The sequence below is a fragment of the Aquila chrysaetos genome, chromosome 19 (assembly GCF_900496995.4).
Source record: "Aquila chrysaetos chrysaetos chromosome 19, bAquChr1.4, whole genome shotgun sequence".
Classification (NCBI taxonomy): domain Eukaryota; kingdom Metazoa; phylum Chordata; class Aves; order Accipitriformes; family Accipitridae; genus Aquila; species Aquila chrysaetos.
In genome coordinates, this window is record NC_044022.1 from 1,288,680 (window position 1) to 1,304,046 (window position 15,367).

The following is a 15,367-nucleotide window of genomic DNA, read 5'->3' on the forward strand; positions in this document are numbered from 1 at the left end:
AATCACATGACTCCTCATTGCCATTGCTAGAATAAAATACCAGCTTCTCAGTTTTTGTAAAGTGAATTTCCCTGATCAAACCCGGACAATGATAGCTCTGCCTATAATTCATTAAAGTCGCCAACCAGTTCTAAAAAGCGGATTCCTAAAATTTTCCTTATGTCTTACCTTAAAATTGAGCTTATTTGAAATTCTAAACAAAAGAGTTCACCTTTTTCAAATGATGAGGCTTAGGTCATGCATTATTTTCTGCATGATAAGTAAACTTCTGGTGACATCTTCTTTAAAAAAATTCTGCTTTTGGATTGGATGCCAAAGCTTGGAAGGGGGGTGCTAAATTTATGATTTTTTTTTTTTTAATTAATTTGTGCATTGTCTATAAAGTTTTTTCAAAACTTAGCAGATAAACTCTCCAGTAACTCTCTCCTTATTAAGCAGTCTCCTTTAGCAACTGTGCGTATGTCAGTCCAGCAAAATACTTGATATCTTCCACCTCAGAGATGCGGAGGTAAGACTAGATTTACGATCTTTGATTTTTGTGGGGTTGGATGCTAGAGCTTGGTGGCAGGGAATTCTCTTATGCTTTCAGTGGATTTGAGCCATGGATGAAGGTCACTACATGTCTTCATAGCCCAGATTCTGCTCTCTGGCTCTGAGGCTGATAGACATGACACTGGTCACATCCATATGCCTACATCTCCCTTCTCAGATGCCTTTCAAAGCAGGCTGGCTACATCTAAACTGTCTGTTGGAGATAGTCCGTGACCTGCACTGACTGCCACACTATGCCTCAAAATTTTTTGAGAGTGGGGATAGGCAGCTGTGGGACACCTGGCACAGTGCAGTTTACTTGTATAGGTATAGCCTGACACATTCTGTTGCAGTGGGGATAAAGGCCGAACTGGGATGAAAAAAACAAAAGGAGTAAACTGGGACAGAAGAGAATGGGGAGAAACAGAAAAGGAGACTGATCTGGGACTGAGATTGAAAGCCAGAGAGTGAAATGGAAGATGGGAAGTACCGAGACTGCATGAGGAATGAGGATGGAACGATGGACTCGGCAAAGAGACTGGAACAAGGGCGTGGGGAAGGAGACAGATCAGTTAATGGTGGAAAAAAGGAAGTGGTGTTAATGAGGGAAGGGGAAGCTGAAGGGGCTCACTAAGCCAAGTCTTCCACAAGAATAGGGTTAGGACAGAAATTGTCTAAAACAAGTCAGGACTGAGGATATAGTGATATTAAGAGTCTGGGCTGAAACCCAGGAGCTCTTTTTCAGTGTTTCTTAGTTACTATTTAACCTCTACAAAATCCTTTGGCAAAGCATATCTGATCTTCTTTCTGTGCCGGTCCATAAAGAGAATAACTGGCTACCAGTATCAGTTACTCTTCCAGCCCTGGTCACTGAAATCTGCAGTAGATACACAGGCTCCGATTCTGAACCGCATGAAGGAGCAATGGAATCTTTCACAAAGAGATGGGTGATGATACAAACCAAGTTTCAATGAAAGCTCACTTTTAAGAGTTGGAAAGCGAGGTATGAAGAACATAGGAAACAGAGGTAGCCTTTCTGACTTGTTCCCACACTGTGTATATGTTCTATGAGAGGAGATACTTGCTTATGTAAGGACTACTTTTCCTAAAGGACATATTTTTAGTGCATGGAACTGATTCAGGAAACGGTGAGTTATATGGCAAAGGCAACTTGGTTGATTGGCCTTCTGTTTAGAAAATGGAAGTTTGGATAGAGTATTAAAGGACAGGATTAAAGAGAGGCACTATATTCTCCTTTATCAGATAAAGTTAAAATAAGACAGGCATATGGTTCTTTTCCTTCTTGCCCAAATGGTCAACACATTCAAACAGGGTGTTAGAGGTACAGATTCAGTTTGTCTGTTGTTTAAACCCACATCCAAGCCCACATCTTAAGGAGTGGTGAAAGAATTCCCAAACCCTTCTGCAAATCACTTCAAAGGGATATTTGGACAGTTCAGTGATGTAGATATGGCACTATCCCTATCTTTCAGCAGATAGGAGTTAAAAAAATTGAGTTCCAAGTCTGCCATAGTGTGTTCTGGGTTGAAGCATTATCGGTTGCTTTTCTGAGAACTGTTTTTCTTCGTGTGGAATGATCTCAGGTCTGTAACAGTTACCTGCACTTGTTGAATGAACTGCTTCAAGCTTTCTCTGAAGCAGAGGCAGCAAAGGAGACTTACTTTAGCTGAGAAGGATGGTTGGCTTTGCCTTCTGTCACTCATGTAGTGATCAGAAGTCTTCTGGGTAGCATACTCAACTCCTTGTATTTGCAGATTATGAAATACAAGACACACAGGCTGTCACAGGAGACCGGGACTCCACCAGGCACATGCTCTAACAGAAGGTTAGACTTAGGCTTGATTTTAGGTTTTTGCTCGCAGTCAGTTATCAGCATTCCTCTAAATGCTTTTTGGTCGGGTACATTAAACATCACACTCTTGAAGTAAAGGTACACCTGCTTTGTGGATCCCAACAAGGAGCAAATAAAAGATTAGCAAAAAGTGGCTTTCACTGTCAAAACTAAAGTGCTTAAGAGCCTGTCCCTAGTGAGATTTAGTACACCTGAGAAACTCTGGAAGTTTTTAAAGTCCATGGCTTTTACATGTCTTCAGGTCAGGCCACAGCAGAGCGAAGATTTTGAACACTGTCAAATTTCAGTTTGGGGTCTGAGATCTTAAGTCCACTTGTGCCTTGAGCCCTGTATCAATATGTAGGTCAACATTAACTTAATCCAAATATTTACTGAATGCAGAGAAGAGGAAGCACAATGACAAGTATGCACTGAAAACTATTAAGCAAATATGAAGGATGATCAGGTATTTTGAAAAGCAGCTACACAATGGCTATGAATTATTTAAATAAGAGATAACCACATGGCAGAGACCCCAAATTACAGTATTAATTACACAAGCAGCAGTATCTGACATGAAAACATTTTATACTAACCTAAGAGGTTTATAGAAATGTCAGAGGCAGAGTGATGGGAAACACAACTCATTTAGAATTGCCAGAAATCAGATCCTTTAGAAGTTAACATATCTAATAGAAATCTGTAGCTGTCAGAGATCAGAGGTGCCCAGCCTTTGTATGAAATACATATCCTAACAGTCATTCACATCCTGATCTTTCCCAAGCTTTTACCTTAAAAGGAAGAGTTAGCTGTTCTTGTTAAATCCATAAATTTGTAGATAGTTACTAGTTACTCAGTTTATCTGATTTCCAACTTTATTTAATTTATTACCATTATTTTTCTGTGTAGCTGTCTGAACCAATGGGAATTTTGGAATCATGTATCTCGATTTTCCCATGAAGATCACATCAGGTGACAGAAGTTTTGGACCAGACCCAATATGTGACTTAAGAAGTTAAGTATCAGGTTCCCGGGTGCCTACGTTTAAGGTTATTGGAATCCAGAATCCTGAGTGAGGCACCTTTTACCTGTGTGAAACACTACACATCCCAGACCAGCCTGCTGGCTTCAGTCAGAGTTGTCTAACATCAGCCTGTTCAGCATGTGGGAAGATCTCTGCTCATTGCACAGCCGAGAACCCTTTTCTTAGGGTAGGAAGGAGTAGAAGCCTTTCAGAAAACAGGTCTAAGCTTTCCCTTAGCAGCGCAGGAGCCTGCTTACTAGTCTGCCGATTCAAATCTGTATCTGAGAAATGGGAGACCAAGAGTACATTCCCACACTGGAGGGAGATCAAACCCGTACGTCCCATGGGGTGTTCTCTAACTACGTTCTATTTAAGCTGTTGCACTGGGCACTGGTGTGCATAAAGCCCAGCAGTGAAACTTAACCACCTCATTTAGCATATCACCCACCTGAGGGTGAGCAAGACCTGGGTTCCAGCCCTTCTCTTTAGGATACTTACTGTCTGTTTACTATATATTTACTATACTTACTTAGGGTATCAGGTGGTAGATTTCTTGAGAGGTCTACTCTCCTCTGTGTTGCTTCACGCCCAACATATCTCAACTGTTGCAGAGCAATCCCAGGATCAGTGGAAGATTCTCCTAGGTAACATTTCAGCAGCAGCTGTGCTGGTTTAATTGCACAAAGCTGTGAAGAGGAGTGTTCCTGCTCCCCCTGCACCTGCTCTGGGGCTACTTGGAGTCTCTCTCAAGCCAGTTCAGCTCACTAGAATGGCAGGATGCCATCTTCCACTTGTTTGGGTTTTTTTCCTTTCTTTTCTTCTGAGAGAGTTTTCTACCATTTTAGTGATTTCAAATGACTCACTGAGTGGTCCAGCAGGCACAGGGTGCAGCAGCAAAAGGAGGACTTCCCCTTTCGACAGCTGTGAACTCACCACAAGCTTAAAGAATGACTTGTCACCTGGAGGCTAGGAGACTTTTCTAAGGTAGGAAATGTGAATTGAAATTCCTTCTTTTTTAAGCCTAGACAAGACCTGAGGTCTTGTTGCCCTCCTAAAATGAGACCTTTACTTACGGAGCTCCAGCAAGAAAGTCCTGGCTCTGTCTCTTGATGTATTCCAGAGCCTGCACTTGATTTTATGGAGTGCCACAACACAGAATGGGAAGCTCGGCTGGAACATTTCCTGGTCGTTCCTACTAGGAGAAAGGCTGATTGATTCACATTGGATGCAGTCCTACTTAATTGCAGAGACTGTGTAGAGAACCAAGTTCTTCTGAGCATATGTAGACAACTTCCCTGATCGCAAAGCCTGTCATGCAGACCAGTGCTCTGCCTAACTTGTCCTCACTCTTCTCTTTATAGACCTGCAGAGATACAGAAGGTCTCCTCATTTGTATTTCAGTGGAATCTTAAACTTTACTATCTCTTCCTACCCTTGCATTTGCAGGGGTGACCCATGGAGATGTAAATCTTCTAGATTACTCACTGTCCTGCATGACCCATCCCTCTAAAGACCCATCAAAACAAAGTAATCTCACAGACTTTGCAGAGGAAATAAAAACAAATAGAGAAAATCCACATGGTAATTCTGCAACATTCTTACCAACATCAATGCCTGCATAGTTAGTGCTTTCATAAAGATAGATTTCAAGTTTTAAAAAATACTTTGATACCTCTGCACAAAAAACTACCTTTCTGACAACTTTACTAACACTTCATAAGAGACTTTTTCAATGGGCTACTTAATATCAAAGAGTTCTTTTTGAAAAACACATGCAAAAAACCAAGTTACTGAAAAAGGTTCAGCGGTTTACACAAGTTTTCTTCACTGTTACCATTTTTGATCACAACCCAAAGCAACAGCAGTGCAAAATCCTCACAAGCCTTTTTTTTAACTCAAGTTTCAGATATGGATTGGAAAAAACAGTACAAATTCTCTCTTTTTACTCTCAGGCATGTCCTGATGCACAGTATGTTTTCTGTGACAACTCTAGCAGTTGACTCAATATCCCTAACTGGTTTCAGTGACACTGCAGCATTATCACAAAGCCGGGTAACTCTTAAATGAGTAATAACACAGCTTTAATCAGTTTTAATCTATATAAAGTACTCAGAGATCACTACTATGAAGTATAAGCAGCCAAACATAGAAGACAGCTCCAGTTCATTCTGCAGAACTGTGTTCAGTAACACATCAATTTACAACTCTCAAAGCTGCTGTGCAGACCCTTCCACCACCACCAATGCAGAGGAGTCCAGGTTAGTTTTTCACCACGGGAAATTAAATTGTTTTAATATGTATAAGCACACAACGTCTCCAAGCCATTGAACAGTCCCAGCCAGTAGTTAACTTGAATTCTCTGCTAATGTTTAAGGCTCTGGAGACCTATCCATAATTATTTATGTACCTGTTGTCCAAGTGTTCTTTGAGTTCACAGTCATAATGCTGACTGCAAACTAAAAATAGTCGAAATGAAGAGACAGGCAAAGACAGAAGGCTGCAATGAAGTTTCTGTATCTCGGTGTTTATTACTTAAAATAACATCTAACCTTATTTATGATCCGTTTATGTTTCTTAGGGATGCAGTGGCATGTCTGTTACAGCTCAAGGGGCATGAATTAAAATAGTGTTCCAGCATTGTTGAAGGCTGCAACCTGCCAGCTGAAACGTAAGTTATTTACCTCTTTGGGATAGGGATTCAGAGGTTAAGAATTGGATGCTACTATGTTGTGCTGATTGGATTAGCCAACAGCACATAAGGGAGTCTCGAGCACACTAGCCCAAGGGGTCATCTAGGCTCAGGGGAGAAGCTACAGACAAACCTTTATTTCTTACTGGAAAAAGAGATGGTATTTTTATATGACCAAGCTTAAGTAATAGTTGTGAGATCATAGCTGAGAGGGGTGTGCTAGAATATGATTTCATTTAATAGATCCATCAGAAAAGAAGGAGCTAACTAGCCTCCATTTTCCTGGATATTTTTTAATCCGTTTTTCTTTATACTGTTCATTGATCTCTTCAACTGCCCTAACTGCATAATTAGATATTTCCCTGGTGTAAAAAAAAAAACAAAAACAAACTTTTCCAGTCACGCTTGCTGGGCACAGTCTTCCCAGTACCAGTACAATTTTGCAGGTAATAGTGAATCTGTCTGTACATTGTCCATCTATCTGTCAGACTCTTATACTACACACACACACACACACACACACACAGCCTTAGTATGTGCATGTTAGTGCAAAAGGTAAATCTTTTTTTGCTAAAGCAATGTTCTCTGTGTCTCCCATTCTGGAGAAGGAGATGAACTCTTGCTGGATGTGGAATCCACTGGTAATAGCTCTCTATACCTGACAAATGTAGGACACCCATTTTAAAAGAAAGAAGTCCTTTTAAAAGAACCGTCCAGCCCATTTCAAACCAGCAGCCAGGTCAGCAGTAGATCTTCAATGCACTGTAAATGCATTTGTTAGAAATAATCTGACTTATTTGAGGAAAACAGCAGCAAGCAAGCTGCAGCAGCACAGGGTATGGGTCAGCTGGGTATGTTGGCCAACTGCAAAGTAAGCATTATTACAGCAGTTCACCAGGCCCAGGGGAAGTGCTTCAAACTTCCATGGAGGAAAGCCACACTAGCAGGGAGTTGGCCTCTTCGAACTTCCTGCGGCTCCCAGGTATGACATTAAGGCCTCCTAATTCTCATACCTTTTCTAAGGACACAGTCTACCATCAGTGAGCAGTATTCAGTCATAAGCTCTCTAACAGGCTGTGGGGTGGTTATCCTTTGTCTATATTTACTCTACCACACTTCGCAGCATTCCCATGCAAGCAGCAAATTATGGAAATAACTTACTCATACTCACAGTCACTTTCTACATGTACTGTTAGTATTCAAGGAACAGCTGCAGAGCAGACAAACATCCTCCCAAAATGTGGCTTAGCCACAGGTGATCCTTCTTACCTACCTGACCTTCACTCCCTCTCAGGTCCATGCCTTTCCATCAGTCAGGCTCTGCCTTCCTTGGGTCTTTGTGTTCTGCTGTCAAGATCACTTTCCTCCTTTGAACTTTCAGCAATTTGTTGTTTTAGCAGAGTGAACTTCAATATCTAGACTGAATCCAAGCCTTTGTCGCTGGCATGTTCTATACAATATTCTTTAAGAATGAGGTGACATTAAGTCTGGAATTCCCATCTGGTTTTTGACATGTTCTGATGTTTCATCTGGGGTTATTCTGAAGCTGTATAAAGATCCCATTACAAAACAAAGGGAAATATTGAGTGTCAGCTTTTGGACTGGAGATCAGAAGAGCTGTTTGAACCACAGGATGGTGAAGAATCATTGAGTTTTGCAAACAGTTTTGGCAGATTCACTTTGCATGGTCTCTGGACAGCAGCCTTCCGCATGTGGGACAAATCTTTATCTTCCTATCTTTGTAGAGTAGGGAAAGGTTTAGCTAATTAAGTCAAGGACAGGCTTCATCCTGTAGCCACATTACAACCTCAGTTGCACAGGCTGTCATAAACCACCCCCCTGCATACTCTCAGTCATCTGCTGTCAAACTAGGAACTAGGTCAAAACCACAAGGAATTTCTATCTCTTTTTGGCTGACTAGGTCTGATGCCATTTAAGGTCTCAACAACAGTACTGCTGATAACTTTTGTATCTTGTTGCCAAAAACCAAAAACCATATCCATGGCCATCTTCCAGTCTTTAAGCCAAGTCATAGGTTTTGGAAATGGTAATCAACTATGTCAGCTCTTCCTTTGGTAGTTTTACAAGTCTGGCTAGGTTCTGTCTGGTTGAAGGTTTCGTAATAATGAGAGCTTAAGCACAGATGAGGTTAGAACAACCTTTACTGTTTTTTAATCAAACAATAAAATTCTGGTCTCACAAAAAAGTTTCAGATGTTATGTCTAATTTTACTATTCTTGACAATTTATTTTTTCAATAAAATGCTTCATAAGAACAGGAACAGAAGAAAAATAAACAGTTTTCTGCAGGAGTACTGCAATGGGACTACAAAAAGGACCAATTATTCTCATAAAGGAGACAGCAAGCAATTTCATTCCAGTACTTGCTAGAAAGACAGAAAAAAAGAATAGGTGACTGCACAAGAATATATTAGATTTAAGCAACTTCTGTGTGCTCTATTCACATTTTCATGCATTGCCTCAACTTCCACGATACTTCTGAAATTCTTACACCCGCACCCGTATCTGCATATAGTGCAAGTGATCCCATGGCAAAAAAAATCTGGACCTTTTCAGTTCACTTATCAAATGAATTAATTATTGGGAAAGACTGTTTACCAAAATGAATAAAAACAGCTAGACAGCTTACTAGAGCCATTCATCTTTAAGTGGTAAACAAGGAATAAAGAATGCTATGACTTATCTGACCCTACAGAAATACTGCAGAGTGGAGATGTTACGATTTTGTCTACGTGTGTGATGTTTGCCTTTCACATACTTGCCATTGCCTTCCTAAGCCTCATGCTAACGAAGGAAGAGCTAACCTCATATCCTGGACATTGCCTTCTTCAGACAATAGAAGAGGATCATGGTAAAATCCCAAATACAGGCTCGCTGCTCAGGTATCCTAGAAATTAATTACACCTGAACAGTCATTCAAAGGAGGGAGAATGTGGTCACGTCTTACACTGAGAAGATCCAAGGAAGGAAAATCCAGTGCAAGGCCAACTCCATTCCCTGAAACCATGGATGCTCTGCCTCTGATACCGAAACAGTTTCAGAGAAAGGAGCAAGGAAAGGTTGATCTTGCTGCGTGCACCCTCCCCCATCACAAAGGAATTTCAGGAGCGGCTTGAACAGACCTGCATGTTTAAGGGAATCTAATTTTACATATACTGATTTCTCTGGGTTGTAAAATAATGAAGCATTCTTTCTATTCCTGGCTACTTCTGATTCACTCAGGATTATACAGTATATCAATCTAGCCCTAATCTGGAAGATGGGCATGATAATTTATTTACCCTCAAAAAACCCCTACTGAATTTTCCAGTAGTAGGGCAAAAGATTTTAATATGTTAGAATGGAAGCTCCTTGCTGTGAACAGCAAACATTCACAGGGGGTTATGAAGTGATTTTGTTGATTACGTGGGACCCCAATTACCCTGCCTGCAGGCTGCACTAAAAATCCTGGGGTTTTAGCTCCTTTCCTCCTAAGATGTTGTCTATTAATGTAAGCATTATGCTTATAACTCTGTAGGTGTGCAGTTAACACCAAGCAATTACATTCCCTGCTTTAAAGAAGTTTCATTATGCACAGTGATTACTTTGGGGAGAATACCATCTTTGCTACTAAGTGCAACTCTAATGCATAATATAGTTGCACAAGTTTGACCAATGTGCAAGAGCTTTTATTTTTCCATCAAGCAAGATGTTTGGGGAGAACATTTGCAGAGTGGTCATTCATAAAGCCACTACTGCGCTCAGTCAGATATTTAAGAATTAGGAAAAGTCAGCAAGCATATAGACTGCTATTCTCTATTATTATAGATAATAATTTACAAGGACCCTAAAAGTTTCTTAGGAAGCTCACATTCCTAGCTCTGCAAAAGGTTCAGTCTTTCCATGTTTCTGCTGCAGACTTGTCAACATTTTGCCCCCAATTTAATCTGCATTTATATTCACTCACAATTGAATCCCTTACAGTCCTTCTAGATAGGACTGTGTCCTGTATAGATTAATTCCTAATTCTCGAAGAAGAGGATAGATCAAAGTGACTAATGCACCTAAGATGGCTATTGCCTTTGTAGACAGGAAGACACTAAAGAACTGCAAAAGAAATTGGCTCACATTTCCCAGGCTTTGCTTAACACAGCAAAAAAGCTTATAGGAAACATGCACTGGATGTAAAGTCAGTGGCAAACATTATCTTTCATCTGAGAGATAATGTAAATTAAAAAAAAAAAAAGATGTATTTGTCATTTTGCTAAGATGCAAACCTGCCATCAGAATGTTATGTGGCAACACACAATTTGTGTTTGATAAGTGCCACTAAGTCAGAGGGAACAGACCTTCATGTAGAAGAACGGTTTGCAGAATAGAAGTTTCACACAAACTCACCAAATGCCAGAACAGAGCCACAACATGGTAGTGCTACCAGCATTTTGTTTTCTATTGTGAGGCATTATACATGCACATAGTATTTCAAATATAGATGTCATGTAGTAGATGATTGATTATATTAGTGCAAGGCTTCTCAAGTTTTATGATGCCATGGCTTTCTCAACAGCAGGGAACAGTCACTCTTACAGATCTACTACATTTTTGCCAGAAAATAAAAAGCTAATGATTTGATATATGAATGCCACAGTAAGACACATGATTAATAGCAACCGAGTAATAAAATCATTGCTGACAAAATATGTCCAATGAAAAGTTTAAATATCCCCTTGGGAAAGGAGTCCTCAGTCTTGTTTCCGGTGCTGCAGAGACATTTCATTCAATGGCTTGTCGGGCAAGTGTTGTGAAGCAGTTCCCAGCACATCGACAAGAACCAAGACTTCCCTGTCTCAGACACGTTCCTCTGTAAAAAAGCAGACTGTGTACCTCCCCACTTAGTCTGTGTCCTCAAGAGCCTTGCACTCTTTGCTGAACAGCAGCCCAATTTCAGCAAGAGTTCAGTGACCTCATGCTAGACCTTTCCATAGCTCAGTGGCTATTTCAGAAAGGAGGTACCATGGATTAAATTCCTTCAAGCTAAGGAGGACCCAGAACCCCTCTGCTCCATTTTCTTGCAACCATTATGTCGCTGTGGTAACACAGTCCCTAATTCCAACCTTCCTCAGAAGGCCTGGTGCTCAGTCTCCTACAAAGAGGTGCAAGTCCCTTGCGAAGGCCTGAGTCAAGTGCCACTTGAAGCACACATTTCAAATGTACCATGTGTTTTCTAGCAGCTGACTCCAAATGGCTTTGCTCCCACATGCATAAAAACAAAACCAGAAATTGCCGTACAGAGGCATATGGAGCTCCCATACCGTCAAGAGACAGTCACTTCACTAAGCCTACATAAGGTTCCCCTCCTGCCGTAAGGTGTGGTCTTGATCTTCTCGTCTGTCGTCCTTGTCTCTTCCTTCATGTCACTACTGCACAACCACACCTACATCAGCATGTTGTCCAGCTGAATGCTAACACATTTGAAGCATGCTTCATTTTCAGCTGGACCTTTTACCCATCAATCTCCCCACATGGAGACCCAATTATAAATGCCTGTAGAAGGGAAGGAACAAGAAGGCACAGCCAGGGAAGGTGGGACAGTCCCTAAGGACAGCAGCCCTGCCTTCATCAGCCATCAGGGAGCTGCACACAGACTGCATCAACCCCACTGTGGGAGCACCCAGTCTTGTCCATTATGAAGAGCCCAACTGCCTACCTTACACTGGGAGAATCACCCTGCCGTGATCAAGCATCTACTCTTACGCTCAACAACTTCCAACTGAGGGGCTAAGGCAGGCAGGGAGAACTGTTACAACTGCCATCAGAACTTTACCAGAAGGGGATTATACAGCCATGTTGTGGAAATGAGATCCATTCCCCAACTCTTCATTAAGGCATAATTAATTGGGAAACCATTGTTTTGTGGCATAAGACTAAAAGCAACAGAATGATCAGTTACTTCTGCTAGAGAAAACTAGATTGGGAGCATCATGGGAAAAGAAAACAAGCTGAGCAAGGAAATGTTTCCAAAATATGCTCAGTCCATGGTCTCATTTCTTCATCCCCTGAAGAACCACTGTGCAGTAGTTGTTTATCGTAGTCAGTCATAAGTCTTCACAAGATACACCATACAATACCCCAGTAAATGGCACCAGCCCACTGGAAGTACCAAACAACAGTAAAGAAACCTGAAGGGAGAGGTTTCTTCAGCCAAGGGGAATATGGGCCAGGTGACAGACTCAAGCTTGTGGAGTGGCTGCCCCCACCAGAAGACTCCTGAGACTGTCCCATCACATAGTCAGCTGGAACAGAGGCCCCTAAGCCAAGGCAAAGATCCGACCTGACATCTAGAGGTGGTGGGTATTACCACCGTACCCTGGCCCCTACCCTCACGCTTTTCATACTCTTAGCATCCTTGACCCGGTGCCACCCCTGTCTAGGTCCAGCTAACTAGGCTATAAAGGGGAAAGTAGCATCCAGTTTTCATTCTAAGGCTTTTGATCATTCTGCTTGCTCACATCAGTTGGCCTCCTGGAGCTGATACAAGAGGGTACAACAAGCACTAAGCGCCTGCCCCTCATCTTCCCATCCATCTCTCTTCCCAGCAAAGCCCCACGAGGCTGCATCCACCCCATTACCGGTTAGTTGTAGTGCAAGCAGCCCAGATAAGAATTACTGCTGGCTACTCATTGCTTTCAGTAGCCCTCTGCAATGACTGTCACTCTCATTACTGGAGCAAAGCCCACAGCTGCTGCTGCTGCTGCTGTTCTTCCCTCATCAGGATGTCTGAGTCTTTATTTCCCTGAACTGCAGCCTCCCAACCCGCATTCTCCACCACCTGGAGGCTGCTGGGCAAGATGGCAAATACCTCACCTGTGCTGGTGAAGAAAGTCTTCATTGATTTTATCTAACCCCGCAGGTGAAGAGAGTAGCCCCATTCGAATACCAACAGTGGCACAGCAGGCTGTTGCCCCGTTCGCATCAGAAGTGCCACCATTCTAGGTATCCCTCCATTTCCCAGGACTTCCCCACACAACCTTCAAAAACCAAGTAGACCAAAAATCACTCACCCCCAGGAAGCCTTTAAAATCTGCCAGCTAGGACATAAATTCCCATGCCAGTTCCTTAACACCTGCAACCTAGTTCTCCAACACAGCTGGGCTGCTGGTGGTCTAGGTCATTGAAGGACCGAGATGCCTTAATGCAGGCTCATGTCTATACAGGCTAACATACAAGCTGAATTAGACATACAGCCCTTAGTACAGCAAAGGGTAACTGAGTTCTGGCACTGCTGCAGTATATACTAAACAGAATGCATCTTTGCCTGGGACCTGGTATTTTACACAGTGTTGTGATTTGTTATCCACACCAAGGCAGAGATGCCCAGACCACATCATATTTTCTCTCTCATAAGAGCTTAAGAACTCTGGCTTCCCTAAATGTAAATGGAGAGTTTGAGGAAACACAAGCCTTTGATGTGTGTGGGGAGATGTAATGCATTTAGGCAGAATATTTTAATTATGTGAATTACAACAGGACAGCCTGCTCTTTTTCTTTTTTGCATGCTGAGTCATTTCCACTTGGACTCTGCAAACACGGACCCATGCACTGAGTGTTTAAGTATTTGGAATAAACTATTAATGCTGTGCTCTAGCTTTGGCAAGCCTTAAGCAGAAAAAAGAAATCGCTCCTTTTCTTCTTTATTTCCGTGTGCTTGTTAGTGCCTCCTTTGGAAGCGACTGGAGGTAGTTGAATGTCCCAGTTTGAGATACACAGTGCCAAGGGCCAGTATGCTGAAACCAGTTCCCAGGGACTGAGCGCTGAAATGTTTCTGAGGCTTTCAGTTGCCATACTGTCTCATTTGTGTACAAAATATGGAGAGATGAGTCAGAGTAATTTCTTGCCCTTTATGAAGAAAACCTGATACCTTGTGCATAGTTGTGGTATTTCTATACACAGTTTACATACTTGCCACCAACCTAGTTTTATTTTTCTTTTGAGTCTTTTGATTTTTTTCATACAGTAGTTGTTCTGCTGAAGTCTGTAGCTAAATGAGGTGTTTATTCAGCATCTGTGCCTTCTAAATATTTACTAATGAAGATCTTTTTAAAAACTTTTTCCCTCAGCCTGTTCACTAGGCAGCATAACTTTTTCCATTTCTTTGATCCTGAAGCCCCCCTTATTTTTAATTATTCTTCCCTTGGCAGCTGAACGAAAATGTGGCAATATATACCAAGCCCTTCCCCACCCCTCCAGTTAAGAGAGATACCAGTTGTAGATCAAAGAATCCATCAGAACAAACTGCTTCCTATGCAATAAGCCCTCTGTCTCTGGAATAAGCAAGTTTATCTTCATTGTGCATTCCGATAAGATGTTATTATAGTAGTGACTTTAATTACATTTCTCATTATTACATTAGTGTGCAGTAACATAGGGTTTCACTGAATCTAAATGTGTTAGTTTGTAGAATATGGTGCCTTTAAGTCTTGTGATGGAGGGAAGTAAATGTTCGGAAGCCACAAAACAACAAAAAAAAGGTCCATCTTACAGTTGGGCAGATGTCCCTGTGGAAGGAATGAGGAAATTTTTCTTGAATATGGACTGAAGGTGGAAAAAGATGAAGAGACATCATAAAAAGTCAACAGTATATACACCACCATACAACCCTGTAATGCAAATGTGGTAAGATTCTAGAAAATAAGTAGCTGCTTTATGACTTAAGGAATAAATACTTTTTTGTCCAAAATTCATATAGTGATATACCTAGAGGTATATTTTAGTGGCACGTCTTTAAATGTTGATCTGTTTTCCTCCATAGGAAAACAGCTTCTTCTCCCCCTATTTCTCTTTTTTTTATGGTAAGACTAGAAGCTGTAAGACTAATGCGCTATCTCAAAGTATTTCGTCTTAGGCATTGAGTGGGTTAAAAACTGTAGGTATAAAAATATTCTTTAAGGTTTGTACGTTTTGGATGTCTAACAAATAGTCGCTGAACTGTTACAGAGTAAAACAGATTTTCATGTAACTCAGCTTGTCTGATAACTTGATTAAATGTGAGGCCTGGTATTTGGTGCCAGGTGATTCCCAGGGGAGTGAATTTATCACACGCGTAGTCTTGCAATCCTTACTCAATGACTGCTTCATCAATAACTTATTGAAAATGGTGGTAGTTCCCATGAACTGCGGTCAACTTTAAATCAGGGCATAATAAATTACTGTTTTGGGTTTGTGTGGTGCAGGTTTTTTTGGTAGCAGGGCAGGAGCTGCAGGGCCAGCTCCTG

The 15,367-nt window shown here is 41.5% G+C and overlaps 1 protein-coding gene across 2 annotated transcripts in view; it reads left to right on the forward strand.

The window, feature by feature from the left end:
- The first annotated feature begins 134 nt into the window (after positions 1–134).
- SMAD9 (SMAD family member 9) overlaps positions 135–15,367 on the forward strand; it is a 69,014-nt gene continuing 53,781 nt past the window's right edge. The window contains exons 1-2 of one of the 2 annotated variants that reach the window (XM_030042569.2): positions 135–1,534; positions 2,307–6,075. The gene's annotated coding sequence lies outside the window, so the exon portion shown is untranslated. Of the gene's footprint in view, positions 6,076–15,367 lie in introns of both variants that reach the window. The other variant, XM_041118521.1, reaches the window with a different exon arrangement.